Genomic DNA, 22,991 nt, shown 5'->3' with positions numbered 1-22,991 from the left:
TTTTTCATCTCTACTTAGAAACCAAATTAGATTTCTCAGTCATGAGGATGTAGAGACAACTAAATATGCTATTAAGAGCATCCATAACTTTGGTTTTGATGGCTTCATAAATTTAATTTATGTATTATAATTTCATCTTCTTGCAGTTTGGTCGCATTCAACTTCTAGGATTGTGATTAGGTCATTAAGATGAGTTTGTGTAGTTTTGACATATCATTTGATGCATGGATGCACGTCCTTTTCATATTTGATGCATGCCTTTCCTTCACATAGTAATTAACTTTTGGTTAAGGAGCATCTACACGTTTTTAACATGTCATATACTCCACTGCACACAAATGGAACTCGTACTTGACACCCTTATTTGGCTTTGTGCTTTTCTTTGTTTCTTATTCCTACTTTGGAAATGTTTGTTCTGTTTAACATTCTTAAACACGTCATCAAACATATGTCAAAGTTTAAGGTATGGCTTTCGCTTTTGCTTTTTATATTGTCACAACTCACAAGTAAGCTTGAAATCAAGCCTGTAAAGCAATTGGTTAATATGGGTTCTATGCATTGATGTATTTTCAGATTGATAAAGTAGTATCTACTAAGGCTGCGGGCATCTAAAAAATCTGGTCTTAGTTATAATCTAACAGAAGCTAAAATATTTATGATGAGGAAAGTTTGTCTTGAACTTTGGTGTATACACTTTGTTGTACGCACCAACAGTAAGAACTGTCTGTAGTCGAGTAAGAACTCCTTATATCTGGCTTAACAAAGCAGTAATTAACTTCTTATGTATTATCTCTAGGTAATTGTGATCACAAAACTCACAGTGGTCGTGGTGGCGGTTTTGGTGGCAGGTAGTTTAGGCAATGGTGATCGTGACATTTATTTGGTAAAAATACAGCACACACGAAATCTGAATTGGTTGAGATTGATGGAAATGAGTAATGAACTCAAGATGCATGCAAAACGAGAAAAAAAATGTTCTTAAGAAGGCAAGACTTTTCTGATCATAATTCAGGGGACAATTCAAAAACATTGGATCAGATAGATATATATATGTAATTGGTCAATTTTTAATTTTTAATTATTTATTTTAAATGGTTAAGATGTGTTAAGTTCTTTCAATATATTTTAAACAACCATGAAATTTCTTTCTAAACAACCAGATTTCATGTCCATTCCATTGAAATGTCATAAGAAAAGTGTATATAATAGGGTGAGTTAGACACTTAGACAAACCCCCATTACTAGCTAGTTCCAATTAGTGATACCCCTGGTTGAGGGTATTACGGTATTTTCACTACAGTTATAGAGATAACGGTCAAAATGTATTGACTTGGATGGGCGTGAAAATGGTGGGAGTGACCCTAATATTTTTGAAAATAGGGAGGGTATCATTAATTGGAACTAGTAATGTGGGTATGTCTAACTCACCCTATATAATATGCATCTATCTGCAAAAAAAAATGAAGTCACTCACTTAGCATACCTGTTATAGCGATTAACATTGGGATGATATTTAGGATTCCTTCTACATGCATTCCTAATAGATTAACATTAACAGCACAAATGCATGCCTTATGATCTCAACGTGTTTGTGTAAAATAATAATAATAATAAATTTAATTTAAATACATTTCAATTAGAAAAATACTAATCAGTATTGTCATATCAAATAGAAAGAAGAAGTACAAAAGATGAATGTCTTTTTTGTGAGAGGCATGTATTATTTGACGTGTTTGTGTTTGAAAACTAAAATCTCGACGTGTTTGTGTTTGTAGAAGAAGTGTACCAAGCCCGTCGTAAGGGCATTATCTATGGTTTTTAGTATTTATTTTCTATTTATACTAAATGCAGGGGTAAAAAATAGAAAGAAAGGTACTAAGCCAGCCATAGGACGCGCAGAATAGCTAGTTGTCAATAATGGCTCAATGCTCAACTTTACAATGTGATTGCAATGTTTAATTTTTTATTCCATTATTCCATTTATTAGATTAACGTAGCTTAAAACATTGTCTTCTTTGAATTACAAATATATTTGTGCCATTATATGTACCTGGTAGTCTGGTACTTAGATTACGTGTATTAGTTTTGAAGGAAGGTGACAGCTTAAATTATTGGGACGTGATTCCATTGCACAATGGTAAAAAGATCTTAGGGGCCAAAAAAACAAAAAAAATTGATGCACGGTACCAATCACTCTCGCTACCATCATCGGATGGCGCTGGTACTAGTAATCCTTATTGACAGCCCATCACTTGATTGAATATGATTCACCATAACTATAAAATCTACAACTAAGAGCATCTCTAGGTGGTGGTAGCATACTCTTCATATTTGAAGAATGCTACCACAGAAACTGGTCCCAAATTTCTACCAACTCTAGGTGGTTGCAAATTTCGACCGCAAATTTGATTGTAGGGGCCACCATCGGATGGCGCATTCTGATGTCGTGGCGCCATTGATAATGCTATCAGAAATACTAATGGCGCTGTGTGGTCTAATTCCAAAATTCGACATTAAGACAACCAACCATTCCAAAAGTAACCCACGCGACATTTGGCGCTGCGACAATGATACATGGCGTGGTGGTGTGGTCAAAGTCAAAAAAAAAGTGGGGGCTTACATTTTGAATGGCGACGATTATTAATAATGTCGCCCGCGATGCATCCAAATTGCCAAATTTATAACAAAAATACTGAACAAGAAGTGATGCGACCACAAATACTACCACCTAGAGATGGAATTTCGGCAAATTCCGACGCATTCCTTCAAATTTGAAGGATGCGACCAAATATAAAGCCACCTAGAGATGCTCTAACCCATATATATATATAATAAATTGCTAAATCTATTAGAGCTTTCATGAGTTGGATAGCTAGTTAAGATTTAAGATTGTGGTTGATCATAATTATTCTCATTAATTGCAAAGTGCAAACAACTACTACGTCAGGAAACTCGAAAGCATGCAATCCATGCATACAAGTATACAACCATTCCCTTGCAAAATTAAACTTTTGTCTCAAGATTTCACGTCCAAAGTGAGCAAGAATAGCTCAATAAGTTTACTCAGCGAGAGTGGCATTCGAGCCAAATTAGTCAGAGTCCAAATCCGAGCACCACTAGCTCGGGCCATCCCTCTACCGAATCAAATTTAATTTGCTTTTCTCTATTGCTACAGAATTTTCAAATCTTTCAAGATCCATTTATTTATTTAAAGAACATTTGGCAACACAAGGGTCACAAGGAGCAGGAAAAGGAACCGTAAACGAATATGCCTCGAAATCATGCAATAGAAGAAAAAAAATTATCCAAAACTTTTCACAAAATTTCACGAGATAGAACCACTCCATTAGTTGCAATTTTCCCAAAAAAATATGGAATTACAGAGAGTTATTGTTCCACGGTTCCAAGATACCGATGTTCAGTGGAAGGAACAACGCAAGCAGACTATGGCAACAGTGAGATATGTTTAGCATTATACTCCCGTTTAAGGTCAACTATTATATTTCGACCAATTATTAAGAAAGACATTCATTAGGGGATGACGATTACCTAGTGCCAGATTTAAAATACACTGTTGGATAAAAGAAAAATGACAAATAATCCTAATGTACTTTTTCAGGGGCAACCTTGGGTAAAGATTTTAATAGAGGAGTTGTAACATTTCTAGCTGGTGCACTAGGAGTTGGAGCTCATCAGTTGGCAAACTTGGCTGGACAGGAAGGAGAACCCATGCTACTTGGCTAGTTTGTTTGTTTTTCTACTAGGTAAATTTTATTCCAGAAAAGTAGCACTCTCAGCTTTCAAATGTGTCCTCTTCTTCTCGATAAAATTTTGCTATGTACTTATGTAATCATTTTCTTTTCCTGAGATAAAGGCGAGATACGATTATGGCGTATTAATATTTATATTGACATCTGGTTATTGGGTCGAAAAGCTTATTGAACTTGCACACCAGAGGTTATCAACAATCGTAATTGGTAGCTTTGCATGTGTGTTTGTCTTCATTTTTGTCTACCCTGTATGGGCTGGTGAGGAGCTCCACAACCATATTGCACTCAACATGGAAAAGATTGCAGATTTTCTTGAAGGTACAAGAACCTCCAGTACCGGCCTAGTAGACCACAAATCTATCTATATCTTAATATTAAAACTTTCTTAAGGGATATTTTTCGAGTTTTATTAAAATTTCACGTCCCATTTTCTATTAAAACGGGAATTCATATCTTATTAAAACAAATTCTAGCATAATCAAAGCGGGAATTTTTCTCCTATTAAAACAAATTATAGCACTTCTAATTAAAATGAGAATCCTTCTACTATTAAAATGGGAATTCCTCCTCTATTGAAAAAGGAAATCTAGCCTATCTAATTAAAATGAGAATCATTATTCTATTAAAGCATGATCCCTCTCCCAATTGAAAAGCAGGTTTTTAAAACTTAATTAAAATTTAATTTAAAACAATTTGTTAGAAAATTAAAACGGATTAGCGACTAAAACAGTAGTCACAATTTTCTAAAAAAATTCTAAATGTATAGTTACGATTGTTGAACAAGTTTTCAAAAGAACCGGTGCGTATGTATGGGCCTACAAACTAGTATATTGTATAACAACGAAACTCAACCAAATGCATGATATAAACAAGTGTAACTTTGTATTTTGTTTTACATGAAAATCTAACCTAACAAGTTAGAATAAGCATGCAGGATTTGGAGGAGCATACTTTGATACCGAAGGGAGCGTTGGAGAGACAAGTTTGGTTCCTAAAAAGGACAAGTCGTTTCTAGACTGGTATAAAGGTATTCTGAATTCTAACACAACTGAAGAAAATCTGGTTAGCAAAATTACCTCATTTCCCACGCTTCAGGTTTCGCCATCCATGGAAACAATATTTGAAGATCGGAGGTTTATCCCGACAATGTGCCTACCGACTGGAAGCTCTCAATAGCTACATCAACTCTGAGGTACAAGTAGGTTTCTACCCTGAGGGCATTCCACCATATTACTACTGTAACTAGTGCTTCATATGCTATTTTCTGTCAGTAGGCATTCTTGTTATTTAACTAGTGTTAACTCAGTTGACTTTATTACTTCCGCATGACAGACATGTCATTTTTTTTTTTGCTAAAGGATAATTGATTAATATAAGAATTGAAAAAGTTACAAAAGTCGATTTTCAAAATTACAAGAGTCAAGTTTCTATGTCACAAATCTGAAGTACGTGGTGTTTGGATTTTCAATCCTATGCAAAAGATTAGGTTTCTCATTCCATCACGTTTCAGTATTCTTTGTTAAAGTTGCTCCAAACTTGGATAGACAATTTGCTCCAAAGTTAACCTCACGCCAGGTGGAAGTGATGTTAATCCATACTGCTCGCTTCTTGATATCGTCCCATGCGGCCTTGAGCTTCCAGTGTACCTTGTCAGATTGGAATGCAAGAGCAACTGAAGATGAATCGGTTTCCACCCATATGCTTATCCAACCTAGTGCAAGGGCCCTCTTGATCCCTTCAACAACTGCCCAACTTTCTGCCATAAAGTTTGTGGTTATGCCCAGTCCACCAGCTGTAGCACCAATCACATGGCATTCCTAAACAAACAAGTTTGTGCGAATATTACAGGGACCTGAAGAATTCAGGAAGAATATCCAAGATGAATGCATCAAGATGAGCTCCGAATCTGCTAAGACATTAACAGAATTAGCGTCAGCAATCCAACAATGACACGCCTCACTCTGCTTATGCACACCTTGCAAACTCAAAAGCCGCTGCCAGCAATCTCAAAGTCACTCTTAAGTCTGCCTTGTCATTAAGTAGTGATCTCCTACAAGTGATTCCAGCAGTTACAGTTACTTCTCTACTGATTGAGGTTGTTGCCTGCACAGAAAATATTGCAGAGTCCATTTATGAACTACCTCAACTTGCAAAGTTTAAAACTGTTGAAGTGCCAATTGTTATACTAGAAACTCCTAAAACACTTCATAGAGTAACAATAAAAAAGTCAGATATAAATTGCCCCCAACTTGTGATTTACCATAGAAGAACCACCTCCTAGTCTCCCTGCAAATACCAAACTTTCAAAACCTCTTGAGAAGGCATCACATTGATAAGTACTTGTTTATATATGTTATTTGTAACTATACTTAAGCTCAACTATTGTTGGGTAATAAGTTCAGATCTCTAACATTTTAACCGCATCTTCATAAAGATAGAATTGATCTGTCTTCACATTAGAAGTTCTGAGCAGTAAATCTGTCACTATATGATTTCAATGTGTGGCCCAAAAAAAGTGTCGTCATGTCTATGTTTGAAGGCACAAGAGACGAGAAGTACTTTGAAGCGTGTAGGCGGCATCTACGAATTGATAGAGCCCCTCACCCGCCAACACACATTTTGAGGTGGTGTGTATCTCAAGCAAAAAAAAAGGTGCGAAGTCAGCTGTGAAGGGATCTATTACTTGGTGGAGGCAGCTAGCTAGCATGCCGATTATAAAGTAATACGGGCTCTAACACTTAGCAATGGAGAATGTTTCAATCTCTCTTTATCTGACGATTTCGACTACAACACATGGCCCAGCACAACAAATCCCTGCGAAGTCGACTGTGATTGGCCGGATGCAATAAAATAACGAGTCAAACTCTCTTTCTCTCCTCTCTCTCAACCAGCCAATTACAGCCGACTTCGCACCTTTTTTTTTGTGCTGGGCCATGTGGTGTAGTCGATCTATTACTTGGTGGAGGCAGCTAGCTAGCAGCACATTTTGAGGTGGTGTAGTCGCCCTCTACCTCAATGAAGCACTTTTTAATCCGATTACTTGAACAAACATACTCACAGCTCTAGTAGAAAAACATTTCATTAAACAATATGATCACTCAATGCTCTCGTACTCAATATAAATATATAATTACCGGCCTCACAGCAGTAAAGCCAAAGATAACCAACTTGAAACGCAATCATTAATACGAGAAATTAGTAGGGCAAGGCTAGGAACAAAGTATATGATATTGTTTCGAGTTTCACAGTAGAGTCCATAGGAGTAAACAGGTCTAGAAGCAAGCATGCCACTAATTCTTTTCATGTTGTTTTATAAGGTGCATAAATGAAAGCAACAAAATCTGACCACATAGTGTTAGAAAAGAAGGAATAAAACACTGCTACTAGCAAAAACAAGTATGTTACAGATTGACCAATACAAAAAACGGGCTCCTAATACATATATCCACTATACGTAAAGGCAACTGATAGAAAATTATTAGTTAATTTACCTCCAGGCTTGATTCAGAGGATTATCTACCTAAGGCGGTTAAAGATGCAAATAAAAAAGCTTCTAGTTATAATCCCCTGCCCAGGGATCTCCACGTTGCAGCCTCCCACATGATATTATATCTGCTCCAGCATACTAAGCCAAGGATCATTAATGAGTGCTTCTATTACTTGAGAAGAAAATTCTTATGATGTCTAGGTCAAGCAGTTCGGAATGATTTGGAGACCTCATGTTGGGTGGCCTGACAGACTACAAAAATTTCTCACTGCCAGAGCTTCAGGGACTTGTTGGTGTGGATGTGGAGAGCTCACTGATGAAGACTTTATAACCACAAAAGATGTAAATTCGATTAAAGAGAAATGAACCCAAAATTAAATAAAAGGAAAAAAACAGATGAAGTGATTTGAGTAACTATTCTCATTACCCATGACTAGAATCATTTTCAAGTCACTTCCATTTAAAAAGTTGTAATTCAGGTCCAGTATTTTGGCAGAAGATTGACCCCATCATGTGTGTCCCCTACATTACCAAATCTTCAAGGTACTTGTGCTTTGCTAAGAAAATTAATCAATTCCAGTACCCCTTCAGACGAAAAATAAGCTTTCTTAAAGAACCATTTCTGCCCATGCTCCAACTCTTATGACACTTTCCATTTAATACTGGTTACTCCATAGACATTGCATAATTCAGATTTTTGTAGATCCTGGGTTATTGCAAATAAGTGAAGTATCTGTAGAGAATCAGCCTATGGTACGTTCTAAGTTTAAAGTATCCACAATTCCACATACCAATAACAAAATAAATAATTTGATTATACGACAAAAGATGGTCAACAGCTTCGGTAATGTGCACCACATTAAAAGGATACAATGAGATCATATAAATACGACATTGCAAACAATTCAGGTGATGAATGCAAACATTGCAATTGCTATATTAACCACTGGTTAATTTGTTTTTCACGAGATAAGTATGCAGAGTCTCATTCTTATCCATCTTTCTGTACTCTAATAAGTATTTCATCTGAGCGACGCCAATAAGCTGGTTAAAATTATCAGTCCAATGCATAATAATGATAGACGCTACCACTCTTTAAACATATCAATGTCAGCTTGCTTGGAAGAGATAAACCATGAAGCATCCCCGACCAGGTACCATTTTCATTCATGTGACATAAAAAAAAGCATTCTAGTCTTCAAATACAGTCTCACACACAAACAGCTTGCTTAAGATGAAAACCAAGGTCCAAGGATCACAAATACGATATTCGTTGTAAACACAACAAAAACAGTACCACTCAAAAAAAGTGCTGCATCGTATGCACACAAACCGATACCTCTCTTGGACCAAGTGAAATCGTGAGACTATGAGAGGATCCCAAATACGAGCCTTTCCTTTGACCACTTCCGAATAAACATTAGTTGCTCGTTTGGCAAACTGATTATGAGAATGTTTGGGTACACGAGTTCCTGCTCGGATTACAGAGCCATGAATGCCATCCACAGGCAAGACAGTTTTTTCATCTAAAGGTCATATAAATTTATTTTCGTTTTCGTGTGGGTTACAGGGGAGTAAATCTGGCTTGCACTTTCTCCATATAAAGCTTATAAAGTTGATTTTTCCAGGTGGGTGTATTATTTTGTGGACTTTGAGTAGGGGGGAGGAGGTACTTATCCTCATCTTGTTCTAGATTTCCTCAGATGCTTATCCTTTATTGCTCTCAACCATGCATTACTCAAAAGCGAACTGTGAATGAAGAAAGCCAATTTTCTTGTGGTGGGGAAATGTTGAACATTACTCTTGGAATTGTTTTGTTAGGTCTTTCTTGAACTTTTAATATTTGACAACAATATACAATCCTTTTCTTTACTTCTTTAGGCATGTAATACAAAGCATATATACGATTTCCCTTTTTCTCATTGCTAATAATCACATTAAACTGTCAAATCAGATGCAACAAAAGTAAATTAAGCCATTAACAATAGAAAAGAAAGCATATGAATTTCCACTACTGATAGAAAACATGGAATAAAACTACCAAACTACTTGCAATTTTTGGATTTTGTTTAATATAAAGAATTCAATCCAATAATTAAAAATGAGAGGAAACCTGATCAATAGATTCATTGAACGCTTGAGCTGGATTCTAGCTTTCCATAAACCTTCTCTACTACCCTCTCTGCCACTTCCATCTTCCCGTGTAACTTACATGCACCCATAGAGCATCATCAGGCTCCACCTCTATCCTTAAAATCAATGCTTCCGCTTCCTCTACATGCCCGGCCCTTCCCAGCATATCCACCATGCAAGTGAAATGCTCCAACCCAAGCTTTACCCCAAATCTCTCCTCCATCATTTTGAAAACCCTCGTCCCATATCCGTGGCTACAAGCCGCCAAGATTAACACCACCACAGGGGATTCTCCAGCATCCAACATCTCTTCAAACTGCTTAAAAACCTCACTGGAGAATCCATGCATTCCATAACCAGCAATCATTCCGTCAAACACTTTTCTCACCGTGACAAAATCACCACATTTGCAATACATCAAAATCAAGGCATTACAAGTTGCCACATCATACGAAAACCCATTAACCAACACCACAACATGCAATCTACGACCGAGATGAAGAGCAGAAAGACCCGCACATGATTTAAGTACCGAGGGTAATGTATAATGGGATGTAGTTCGGCCCGCTACCTACCACCTCTACATGCCCATTGCCGCCCTATATTTGCCAGAAAGCCCAATAAGGCCAGTCCATTATCCATAAGCTGTATGTTGCATGCACGAATACAGAATAGTAAACTTGTGTATATAAGAAATTTTTTTAGAAATTGGATGTGAAATAAAATTCAAACAAATAATAAGAGGAGGAGAGATGCAAAAGAATAAAGATGCATAAAGGTGAAGGAGAAGTGAGGAATTGGTACCTAATTTTTGTTGTTTACTAATCACAGCTCCTTTATCGTCATTTTTCTATCGACAAGTTTCACCATAAAATTGGTCAATTAATAGATCAATTACACAAAAATAACAAAATCATCTCATTTAGTAAAAATTTATTTACATTTAAGCTCATTTTCTTAAGGCAACAAGCTAAATTTGATGATCAAACACCTTATCTTATTTCTCACAAGATAAGAGGGTGGCACTTGGTGTAGAAGATTAAAATCCAATTTAACATATCTATGCACGCAAGGATTTATGGAGACTTGGATTCTTGCCGCTTGGAGTAATGATTGCGACACTGTTTTTTTTAGGTAATTTGGAATTTTTATTATTATACAGTGTAATAGGTACAGGTTGCAGTTACATTTCTGAAAAGTAAAACATTTATACAATCTGGTGGTGTAGAGAATCATAAAAAAAGTTCCCTCATATCTAAATTTGATAGACTTGCAAGTAGATTAGAATCAACAACTTCTGGATTACCCCACCAAGTTGTTGAATCACTTGCTTGTTGTGATGCAAGTTTAGCCATAGTGTCTGTGACAAAATTACACTTCCTATACATCCATTTCAAGATATAAGTTGGGTTCAAATTGAACAACTCTTTGATATCACCAATGACAGCACGGAGCTCCGATATAACTTCAGAGCATTGAGAAATAATGCACTGGTATATATACTTGGAATCAGTCTCAAAGATCACATTTGTAAGTCCCAGTCTCTGCGACAATTGCATACTAGTGCGAAGTGCAAGAATTTCAGCTTGCAAAGTTGATCCTCTGCGCATAGGAAAAGCAAATCCAAGCAAGAACTTACCAGTGACATCATGCAAAACTCCTCCAAAGCACCGGCAGGTTCTGGATTACCCAGAGACGAACCATCTACATTGAACTTTAAGTAGTCAAAAGGTGGGGACATCCAATAAAGAGGAATTATTCTTTTATCATCCCGAATGGAGTTGGAAGCTACGTTAAGATGGAGTAGATGTAGTTCTTGTGCAAAGTTTTGACTCAGTCGAATGACAGTCAGAGGATTAGGCCTGCCATGTACTGTTTGAAACCGGAATTTATTGCAATCAAGCCACAACTGCCACATCGTGGTGGCAAAAAATATCAATAGGTAGGTGGAATCAATGTCTTGAGCAAGGAGTTTGAGAACATTTGCCATCCAAGAATGGAAATTGACCTGCGATGCATGGTTAACAATATGACAGAAATTAAGACCAAACCATACCGCACGAGCAAAAGAACAATCGACAAAAAGATGCATAGCTGATTCATCTTTATCAGTGCAAACATAACAATATGGGTCAACAATGAATGATTTTGCCGCTAGTAAATCAGCCGTGGGAATTACACCTTGTGCGCCTTGCCATAGTAAAAATCGAATCTTGTAAGGCACCTTTAATGACCAAATCCACTTATACAAAGTTGCTAGAATGTCCTCTATCAGTTGAATAAATTCCATCAAAAGTGACACTGTTGACTTAAGAAATAAGTAAAACTTAAGAGTGTGCAAACCACTAGTACTTGGATAGCACACCACAACACCATGTGACACTCAGAACATCTTTAGGTGAGATACTACCTTAGCATCAAACACCAAATTTTCAATAATTTGGTGTTTTTTTATCTTCAGGAGAGACACATGTTGATGAAAATACCAAAGCAAACACCAAATCGGCCAAAATTTGGTATTTGCTTTGGTGTTGTATCAAATCTCTCTCGCGGTTTTTCCAACACCGCATGGGCTTGTGATAGAGTGTGGGCTTCAATCACACGAGAGATTTGAAAAGAGAATAAAGAAGAAAGTTGATGTGCGACACATCGAGCGGTTTCTGGAAAACCGCGTGGGCTTGGGATTCTAAGGTGGGCTTCAGTGGCGCGGTTTTGAGAAAGCTGCGTAGGTTATATGACACGGTTTATCCAAAACCGCGTCATTTGATGTCAACTATTTGATATCGCTCCTGAAATTGGTTGGTGTTTTTTTGGTTTGGTATTTAGTTTGGTTAAAAAATTTGGTGTTTTCTTGGTTTCTCTCCTAAAGATGCTCTCACAACACCAACTAATTCACAAGTACCAACAATCCAGCAGTATGGCTATAGGCGACCACTCTCAAGTTCAATAGTACCAACAGTCCAGCAGTACCAACACTTCAGAAACACCATAGGATGCATAACGAACCAAGGGTCCATGAAACAAGACCAATAAAACCATCCATATTCAAAACACTCTTCAAAGTTCAAACTTCAAATGTCCCTCCCTTAGTAGTTTAAGTTGTTGCTTAACCTTGAAGAACTTGTAATGGATTCTTCACACAGTACCAAAACAACAACTACACCAAAAAACAAAGAAACTAATAAAGATAAGAATGATATGTAACTGTTAAAGAAGCGGTGGGACCCAAAGCAGGAGGAAACAAGAAGTGGACGTGCAATTTTTGCCAATATGAAGGTAATGGCTCCTACTCAAGAGTTAAAGCACATTTGCTACATGTTTCAGGAATTAGGGCTAAAGGGTGTAGCAAAGTAGATGATATTCTTAGGAAAGAGTTACAAAATGAAGAAGATGAAGCCAAACTTGCTAACAAAAAGGGAAAGCAGCCCTCCCCCCCCTAAACATTCCATTACCCCCTGTAAGTGAGTCATTGAAATGGAAATTTGAAGAAGGGCTAATTGGAAAGTTGTTTCATGGAGATGTGAGGGAAAAATTACACAAAAAGTGTGCCCACATGCTTTATTCAGGTGTGCATGTATGTACTTCCCCTCAAATTTGCAAGAGATCCATACTTCATTGATTATGTCAAATCAGTTGCCGAAGCTCATCCAAAAGGATATGCACCTCTAACATATAATCATTTGCGAAATGCGTTGTTATTAGAAGAGAGAACAAACATAAAAAATCAGTTGGAAACCTTCAAGAAATCATGGGATAGTGCTAGAGTATCCATAGTATATGATGGGTGGACAGATATTCAGCGGAGGCCTTTAATTAATTTCATGATGTTTCTTCTTCTAGAGCAATGTTCTTAAAGGCGGTTGATGCTTCTGGGTTTTGTAAAAATACACATTATATGTCTAAGCTATTTATTGAAGTCATTGAATCAGTTGGAGCTCAGAAGGTCATCCAAATCATTACTGATAGTGTTGTAGTTTGCAAAGCAGCTAGAAAAGGTTGTTGAAAGCAAATATCCCGACATCTTTTGGACACCATGCACATCAAAACATGCAAGTAGGTACAACAAGTTGAAGTGGATACCTGAGATTGAACAATCTATCAAGGACATTCGTACTTTCATCGTCAATCACCACATGGCGTATTCCATCTTCAATAACTATTCGCGTATGAAGTTGTAGAAACACGATTCACATCTACAATTGTGATGTTCAAGCGCATGATAAAGGTAAGAGAGGCTTTACAAATCATGTTTCTTGGCAAAGATTGGAAGTATATGAAGAAGGCCGATGAAGAAAAGGCAAAATAGATTCAGGAACATGTATTGGATGATGTTTGGCGGGAACTAATCGATTTGACAGAGCCAATCGTAAATATGTTAAGAGTGGCCAACACCGACAAACCAATATTGCACTTGGTGTATGATGTGTGGGATACTACGATTGAAGAAGTAAAAGTTCGAGTGTTCAAACATGAGAAGGACGTATTGACAATGCAATATGATTTTTTAAGTTGTTGAATGAAATATTAGTTGAGAGATGGAACAAAAGCCTCACACCTCTTCATTGTGTGGCTCATTCACTTAATCCAAAATATTACACTCCAGTTTGGTTAGAAGGAGGAGATAATGGAGTTAAACGGGTTGCTCCCAACCAAGATGCAGAGTTTGCAAAAAACAAAACAGTAGATCGGCTTCGCACGCTTATTTCCAGTTGATGTTTTAAGGAATACAAGTTCTGAATTCGGCAAGTTTTGTACTTCATTTGGTTATTTTTCGAACTAAATGTTATGGCTGATAGAAATTCATGTGAACCACGAGAATGGTGTGGAGTGCATGGTTTCAATGGCCCGATTTTGCAAGGACTCGCTAAATAGGCTTCTTTGTCAACCGACTTCTTCTTCTTGTTGCGAAAGAAATTGGAGCACATATTCGCAAATTCACAATATCAAACACAACAAACTTGATTGCAGAAGGGCGGAAGATTTAGTGTATGTGCATACTAATATTCGTTTGTTATCAAGGAGGAAAAATGAATACAAGTAAGTTTGTTAAGTTTGTTCTTCAGTTTGTTTACAATAATTTTATTTAAGTTATTTGTGTATTGATTTGGAGCTCTTAACATAATAGAGTTGGACCATCTAAGCATTGGGATGTGGCAATGAAGATGAGATTTTATTGAGCTTTGATGGAAGTGATGGAATGGGAGAGGAATCACTGAATCCAATTTCAAGAGATGCTTCTTCTAGTACGAAAGGAAAGGAAGTAGATGACCTTCATGATTATAATAAAGAATGAGTAAAAACTTACTATTTTTGGTTACATTATTTTTAATAATATAATTTTAAGAAGTTCAAAAGAAGTGGTTCCAGCACAATCCGAGCCACAGATTATCTGTTTCGCAATATCACCAAGTGAAGGACCACCGACTATATATTGACCGCCTCTTAGAAGTTCAAATTGGAAATTCAAGCTAGCGAAAAGATAGCCTTCATATTAGCTGAGCTGTCAGAGAATGAGCATAAAGAAATGGTCGCTTTACTTAGAAAGAACAAGAGCATTTTTGCTTGGTATGTGGAGCAAATGCTAGGAATAATACACTCAAATATTGCATGTCACAAGCTTGATATTAATCCTTATGTTAAGCCTATATGACAAAAGTCTAGACGTATGGCTCCAGATAGAAAGATGAAGGTTAAAGAAGAGATTGATTGCTTACTCTTTGTCAATTTTATTCGACCAATTTCATATCCTAGATGGTTGTCCAACATGGTAGCAGCGTCAAAGAAGAATGGCAAGATGAGAGTATGCATTGACTTCACTAATCTTAACAAAGCCTGTCCTATACATCCATTCCCTCTTCCACGGATATCAGAACTTATTGATACTACCTCTGGATTTCCACGTCTATCATTTATGGACACTTCTTACGGATACTACCAAATACCACTATTTGTTGAAGACCAGGAGTTAACTTCATTCATAACTGATCAAGGAATTTATTGTTATCAGGTGATGCCTTTTAGGTTGGAAAATGCTGGCCGGGGCCACCTACCAAAAAATGATCAATACTATATTTGGAGACATGCTAGGCAAAATAATGGAAGCATACATTGATGACATGGTTGTTAAATCCAAAGTTAGTAGTGATCATTTGGCAGATTTACAAGTAGTATTTACAAGAGTTGAAAAGTTTAATATGCGGCTCAATCCTTCAAAATGCTCTTTTAGCTTGATCTTAGAGATGTTTTTGGGTTATTTGATGACTCGCAGAGGAATTGAAGCCAATCCTGAACAAATCAGAGCCATTATCGATATGCCATCACCAAAAGAAAGAAGGAGGTACAATAACTCATGGGGTGTCTGGTAGCAATCAATCGTTTCATCTCTAAATATTCTGATAGATGCCATCCTTTATTTCAGACGTTAAAAGATTCAGCATTGTCGAATGATGGATGTGAAGAGGCATTTCAATCCATTAAAAACTATCTGGTTTCACCTCCCATTTTGGCTAGTCCAGCTACAGGGTAACCTGTTGGAATTTATTTGGCTGCCACAGACACTGCGGTAAGTGCAAATTTGTTTGTTGATGGTGAAGATGGCCGTTCAATTTTTTTCATCAGCAAAACTTTAACGGGGGCGGAAACTAGATATTCAAGAATTGAGAAAATTGCTCTCGCTTTGGTTCACTCTGCAAGACGCCTTAAGTCATACTTTGAAGGATGATTGGTCAAGGTATACATTGAGTACCCACTTCGCACTACACAAGAATCAAGTGGATTAGCACATTGGGACAGTTATTTGAGTGCATATAGCATTACTTACGAACTGCGCACTTCCAAAAAAGGTCATGTTCTTGCATCTTTAATGTTAGATTTTCCAATCGATGATATGGTCCCATACATCAATCAAAACGAAAGCTCATCCACGGAAGAGGCAACAATTGGTCCCATACATCAATCACCTTCAAGCATTTATGTTGTGAACACCAGAAAAAGAAGTTATGATAGTGACACAGTTTTGTTGCCTAACTAGTTCAACTCCGAATCCCTTCAAGATGGAGAAATGTGTATTGAAAGGAATGACGACACATAATTTGACTCAGGAGTTGTTCAAGGTAATCAGGATGTCAACGAATCAACAGAGGATCCACATACTTTTAACTTGCCTTCGCTGGAAGCACCAACTGACGACTAGTGAACTCTATATATTGCCTTTATGAGCAACACAATCATCCCTTCATACCCCAAATATGCTGAGATTGTCAAGCGAAATGCCTGGAAATTTATAATGGTATCTTCATCAAATGGTGCTCCATAGTTGTATAGAAAGGGAAATCCTTTATCTCCCATGTTTAGATGCCTCACCAAAACAGAAGGTTTACTTATGTTGTAAGAAATTAATGCAGGTGTTTGTGGCAATCACGCCGGTAGTAAGAATTTGGCTCATAAAGCATTGATACAGGGATATTGGTGGTCTCGTATGCAGCTAGATGCCAAACACATTTCTCAGACATGTGTCCCTTGTCAGAAACACTACAACATAGGCATTTTACATGCCATCGAATTGCATCCAATTTTTTCTCCGTGGCCATTGACAAAGTGGGGTTTAGATATTATTGGCCCTTTCCCTAGAGCTCCAGGGAATGTGCATTTTTTGTTGGTTGCTACAAATTACTTTACTAAATGGGCGGAAGTACTAGAGCCCTTAGTTCATATTCAAGCTTCAGACGTCAAGCGTTTTTTTATGGAAGGATATAGTTTGTCGCTTTGGTATCCCTGCTGAGTTGATATCTAATAATGGCAAACAATTTGATGCAGGGGAAATACATGACTTCTGCGCTAGCCTGCAAAAAAAAAATTTAATTATTAATACGATACACAATCATCAAACCTTTACTGTAAATACCATAGATATTACTAACCCTCTTGTAACTTTTGCATCCCAATATTGGAAAAGTCAGAAGTATCACCTATACAAATCATGTTATCAGATTGCATGTTATCTCCACATGTGGGCGACATCAAATGTTTTTTCACATAATCGTCGATAATGTCAAAGCCAATATTTGTAGTTCTTAATGCATCTATCATATCTTCACCCAATAAACCAGTTGAAGTAGGTTCAATAGCTTGCATTATTATTGCGTTTACATCAGATAATGGGGCAGCAAAGGCATCGTGCGTAGAGCTACCTTCATTAATAAGTCACCAAAAGTTTGTGCAAGTTCCGTTTCTTGAAGGCTGGAGTTTATCTTCCTCAGTTTCTAAGCCAATTTTGATTACCAGTAAATTGGTCATTGCCATTTCATTGTCAGTTGCGACCAACCGGGTTTGATTCAAGAGCACTTTGAGGAACTTTATCTTCACCTGCAATGGACTCTTTCATAGCAACAGGCTGGCTTTGTGCGATTTTGGACTCATGGCTCTCGCCAATGAACTTTTTGCTAACTTTTGGTTTGCTCTTTCTATCGGACCCTACGGATGCTTTATTTGCCATCTCCATCAATTTCCATTCCTCCATATCATTACCTTGCATTTCTCAGGGGCGGCTCAAGACAATCAGGGGCCCTAAGCAAAGTTCAAATGCCAATGGATGCGAGAAATTTTTTTGGTCAGAGAACGCGACAGAAACGTTGGAGAAGACGAGGGAAACAAATGGTTATGTAACGTTATTTCATAGATTCCAATGTACGCTATCTAACCCTTAAATAAGGGGAAAAAGCTTGGGCTCTGGGGCCTAAGGCATTTTGCCTATTTTGCTTATTCCTAATTTATGCTTTTTCTGAGTTGCGCCCCTCTTCAGGATTCAGTGGAAGCTTCCTTGGCAAGCTACTTGTTCCATTATTTCGATGCTTTTTTGCCATATGATCTTTGGACGTGGGTTGCTGCGGTTGATATGTTCTTGCCACAAAAAGTTTCTCATGGCCACCTTGTTTCTCATTGCACCAACCCCAATAGGCAACTTTATCAGGCCAAGACAAATCAAGAATGTGTTCATCATGATCATTGCTAAAGTAAAAGTGCAGCGTTCTCCATATCACATTTTCCAAGCTCAACATTTGGAATATTTGGACGATCACCTGCATAAAATTACAAACATAAATTAGAAAAGTCGTGATTGTGCAAGATAAACCAAAATATAATTCATACCCGTATCTTATTGGGAACGCGTATTCCATGCGGATTCCATGGTCCTCGAAAAATAAAATAGTGTCTATCCCAGTGAGTATAGCCTTTTGGTAGACCTCTAAACCTCTTCTTGGTCTTCCAGTCCACAGTGAAATATACTGAACCATCTTCTTCCACACGTCGTTGAGGACGTAGCAATTGATACAATTCTTCAAACCCAAAAGGACGTTTGTAACTTTTTGCTAATGCTCTAGCACGAGCAAAAATCAGCCACAAAGACATCCCTATTTGTATTGGTGCAGTCTGCCATAAGGACAATGATCAAACCCCAAATGTACGTTTTTATCCCCTTATATTACTGCATTATAGTCATCTTTGTGTTTAATAAACAAACAACTCATTGCTTTAACTGTCATTTTCAGGTTACAGACCCAGAATCCTAATACATGCATTTTAGCACCAAAAAGAGCTTTATTGATGCTGCTTAAGAAGATTTCTACTTATGAGAAAAAGTGTTGAAAAGTCAAAGTCAAAAAAGCCAACGATCAGGGACTCAAACCCAAAGGTCTGATAATTATGTCCTTAGCTAAAGATGATGCCCTTATATATCTCAAAAGTAGCCATCCTCATCCAAGCTTGCTCATGAAGAAATCCTAAAGCATAAAGTATAAAGCAAAAAGCATAAAGGAAAAGTAAATCAAGATGTGGCTTGAATCTAGAGGATGTGGTAAAACAATCATGAGGTGTCTCAAATCAAAGGGAGGAGGGCAAATATGTAATGCTGGATGTATATAACCAAAAAGTGTAGGGAGAAATCATTATCCAATCCTTAGCTTAACAAACCAAGAGTTGTGATCATTACTCATGCTTTTAAAGTAATTTCTAGGATTTAGTTAATTGTTGTATTTACTTTCTATGTCTTTTTAATTGCTTTCCTTTACTTGATTGCAATCTCCATTTGTGTTCTTCAAGTTTTCAATCAAGTTATTTCCTTCAAGTCTTTTACATTCAAGTTTTCTCAAATTGTTTTCATTCAAATTTTCTTCCTAGTCAAGTTTTCATTCATGTCTTAAAACGAAACAAGAATCTACCTTCTCTTCTTCCTAAGCTCTTTCTTCTTCTTCTACCATTCCTAGCTTGGCGAACATCTCTACTCATACTCACCCTAACACAACTTCAGACAACAAGCATGCTACTTCGTAATCCAATGGAATAGTTAAACCTTGTTCTATCTGCGCAAACGTAATGACCAACTCTTCGTCTTTAACTACGTATCCTTTGTTGTAGTTGTCAAGAGGCCCCATGTCAAAATTCTTTAACTTATAGAGAATTTTCTCACCTTTAGCACTAGATGTGCGAACAAAAGCTTTAGGCACTGTAGAACATTCTAACCACCTTCGTTGTATGGTCGAGCCGGTGCAAGTAGTCATCACCAAATCATCCTTATTACTTAGCATTTTTGCTTCACTTATCTATTCGTTCAGAGCCACCGTCTTTGATTTTAAATATATAACTTCCCTTCTTTAGGCCGACCTTCTTCTTTCTTCAAATTTCCTGTACGTCCTGCCTTCAACCAAAAGACCTACTTTATATATAAAACACCTCAACGTGAACAAGTATGACTCTCATATATATTCCCTACTTAAGTAGCTAGGTAACTGTGGTATATCCCTTTAAGTGTTTCATTACCTTCTCTCACTAGGATTACTCTCGGTATATCCCTTGTCATAGTCCACTAATTCCATGATTCCTCATGTGATAGATATGAACACATCTATATTTTAATATTAAAGCTCCTACAAGGGGTATTTTTCTTGCTCTCTTAAAATTCCGCATCATTAACTCCTATTAAAACAGAATTTCTCTCCTATTGAAAAGAGAAATTCTAACACTTCTAATTAAAATGGGAATCCTTCTCCTATTATAATGGGAATTCCTCCTCTATTGAAAAGAAAAATATAACACTTCTAATTAAAGCAGGAATCTTTATCCTATTAAAAACGGGAATCACACTTCTAAATTAAAACGAGATCCCTCCCCCAATAAAAAAAATGGGTTTTTAAAACTTAATTAAAACAATTTGTTGAGAAATTAAAATGGGTTTTTAATATTTGATTAAAATAATTTGTTATAAAATTAAAACGGGTTAGCGACAAAAACAATAATCACGATTTGTTAGCAAATTTCTATATGTATAGTTATGATTGTTGAGTAAGTTTTTAATAGAGCCGGTGCGTATGCACGGGTCTACTTTCTAGTCTGAAAATTAAATTGTGCTCTATCCTTACCAAATTAAATGGTCAAAGTACAAGTTAAATCCTTGAGGACCCATCCTTGGACATCAATATTGATTCAAGCCGCAAAAGTTAGCATTGCCAAACAATTCCAATTAAAATTAAAGGCAACATACTTCTTACAAATAATGAGTTTACCGTTTTTAATTCTCTTTCTTCACCATAAATGGAATGTAACATTTTTTTCTTATATTCTTTGCCACATAGAATAAATTCTATCTAGCAAAAAGAGAGCAATGTACGTACCTCCACATTCGTACCCAGCTAATGGACGTTAGGGGGGGGGGGGTATAGTCTTAATTATAAGTCCATGCATGTGGTCAGTGACCGATCCCAGTCACGTACTAATAGTAATTATAGCTTTAACTAGTTAGTCTTGGTCACCCGGACGGCTCACAGGCTCAGTTGGTTACCTGGATGGCTCACAAGTTTTGTGGCCATATGGACCGGTCACATGTTCAATGGCCAGTCTTCCACCTGGATGGCTCACGTATTCAAGTGGTTACCTAGACGACTCACACGTTTAGTAGCCATATGGACCGGTCACATGTTCAATAGCCAGTCTTATCCACTATGAGTCCTTGTGCACTGAGAACTCTTATTTTATACATCTATAAATAGGACTCCTCACTTAACAAAGAACTATACGTTTTTTAGAGACTTGATTCCAGGAACATATTTTGGATACGTAGGCAGCCATTGAAGGCAAAGTCTCACTTTTCCTTCAACATCCCCCCTTACATATTCGTTAGTGTGTTTAAGTAAATTCCTACACAAACAGTAGCAAATATTTAGCTTATGTAGGATCGGAATATCAATTTTAATTAATTTAAGTTGTCTGATGTTTTGGACAGATACCATGAGTTTGATTTTGAATGTGTAAACAAATGTGTAATAATTAATTGGGTACTTAATTAACTATCCAAGTACAGACGTACACTACTATAGACCTATAGTTGCTACAAAAGTTGTAGAGTCTTATCCACTATGAGTCCTTGTGCACTGAGAACTCTTATTTTATACATCTATAAATAGGACTCCTCACTTAACAAAGAACTATACGTTTTTTAGAGACTTGATTCCAGGAACATATTTTGGATACGTAGGCAGCCATTGAAGGCAAAGTCTCACTTTTCCTTCAACATCCCCCCTTACATATTCGTTAGTGTGTTTAAGTAAATTCCTACACAAACAGTAGCAAATATTTAGCTTATGTAGGATCGGAATATCAATTTTAATTAATTTAAGTTGTCTGATGTTTTGGACAGATACCATGAGTTTGATTTTGAATGTGTAAACAAATGTGTAATAATTAATTGGGTACTTAATTAACTATCCAAGTACAGACGTACACTACTATAGACCTATAGTTGCTACAAAAGTTGTAGAGCTAGTGAGGAGAGAGATATTATGATATCAAATCTCGAGCGTAGCGTATTTGATGCAATATATAATGCACCTAGCTAAGTATATATATATATATAGCCCTGATCTTAGAAGTACATACTTATTTTAAGTATATATAGCTCGTTATATGAACTCCATCACCAAAAGTGATTTATAAAATGAATTGAGGGTTGATTTTTAACGAAAACATCTAGAATGTTGATTTTTTCTAAAAATGGTCTATATTGTAGGAAGAACATCTCAACAACAAATCAGCATATAATTCATTGTTTTTCATGGTGGCATTTATCTGGAGTTCGTATAAATGGAATCCATATAACAGGCAATAAATAAATAAATAAATAAATATATATATATATATATATATATATATATATATATATATATATATATATATTTATTTTCCCAATGTTTGATGGTATTCAATTGAATATATACCTTGGCCCTACCTAAGTTCGTCCTAGGTTATTTGGGTATGTTCGACTAGGGAAACAATTGTTGAACCTAGCCTTTGTAGTTGTATAGGGATAGTTTTAGTATCACTTGCTTTGTGACCAACATTTGCATGTTGTTTGAAGAATTGATGTTGATTGATTGATGTGAACCAAACACGTTTCTTTTCGATAAACTTACACACAGTTCCGACGAATATCAAAAATAGAATATGAATCCGATTTTTGATATCAAAATCAAATATCAGATAATTTATATCCCATCTGAAAAATATTAGTTATTAATTAAAGTTTTATTTGCTTTGAATAATTTATTATATCA

General features: G+C 36.6%; 2 pseudogenes across 1 annotated transcript; one reads left to right on the top strand and one right to left on the bottom strand.

The window, feature by feature from the left end:
* Window positions 1-2,479: 2,479 nt before the first annotated feature.
* Window positions 2,480-5,016, top strand: LOC147506677 (aluminum-activated malate transporter 2-like; annotated as a pseudogene).
* A 140-nt stretch (window positions 5,017-5,156) lies between these two features.
* Window positions 5,157-11,308, bottom strand: LOC147506676 (putative pentatricopeptide repeat-containing protein At1g56570; annotated as a pseudogene). The gene is made up of 4 exons (XR_015221159.1): window positions 11,030-11,308; window positions 10,686-10,934; window positions 9,371-9,961; window positions 5,157-5,873 (listed from the first exon to the last, which is right to left on the bottom strand). The product of XR_015221159.1 is annotated as a putative pentatricopeptide repeat-containing protein At1g56570 (transcript).
* Window positions 11,309-22,991: the final 11,683 nt, after the last annotated feature.

The sequence above is a fragment of the Coptis chinensis genome, chromosome 4, assembly GCF_015680905.1.
Source record: "Coptis chinensis isolate HL-2020 chromosome 4, ASM1568090v1, whole genome shotgun sequence".
Lineage (NCBI taxonomy): Eukaryota > Viridiplantae > Streptophyta > Magnoliopsida > Ranunculales > Ranunculaceae > Coptis > Coptis chinensis.
This window is presented reverse-complemented; position numbering and strand designations above follow the sequence as displayed.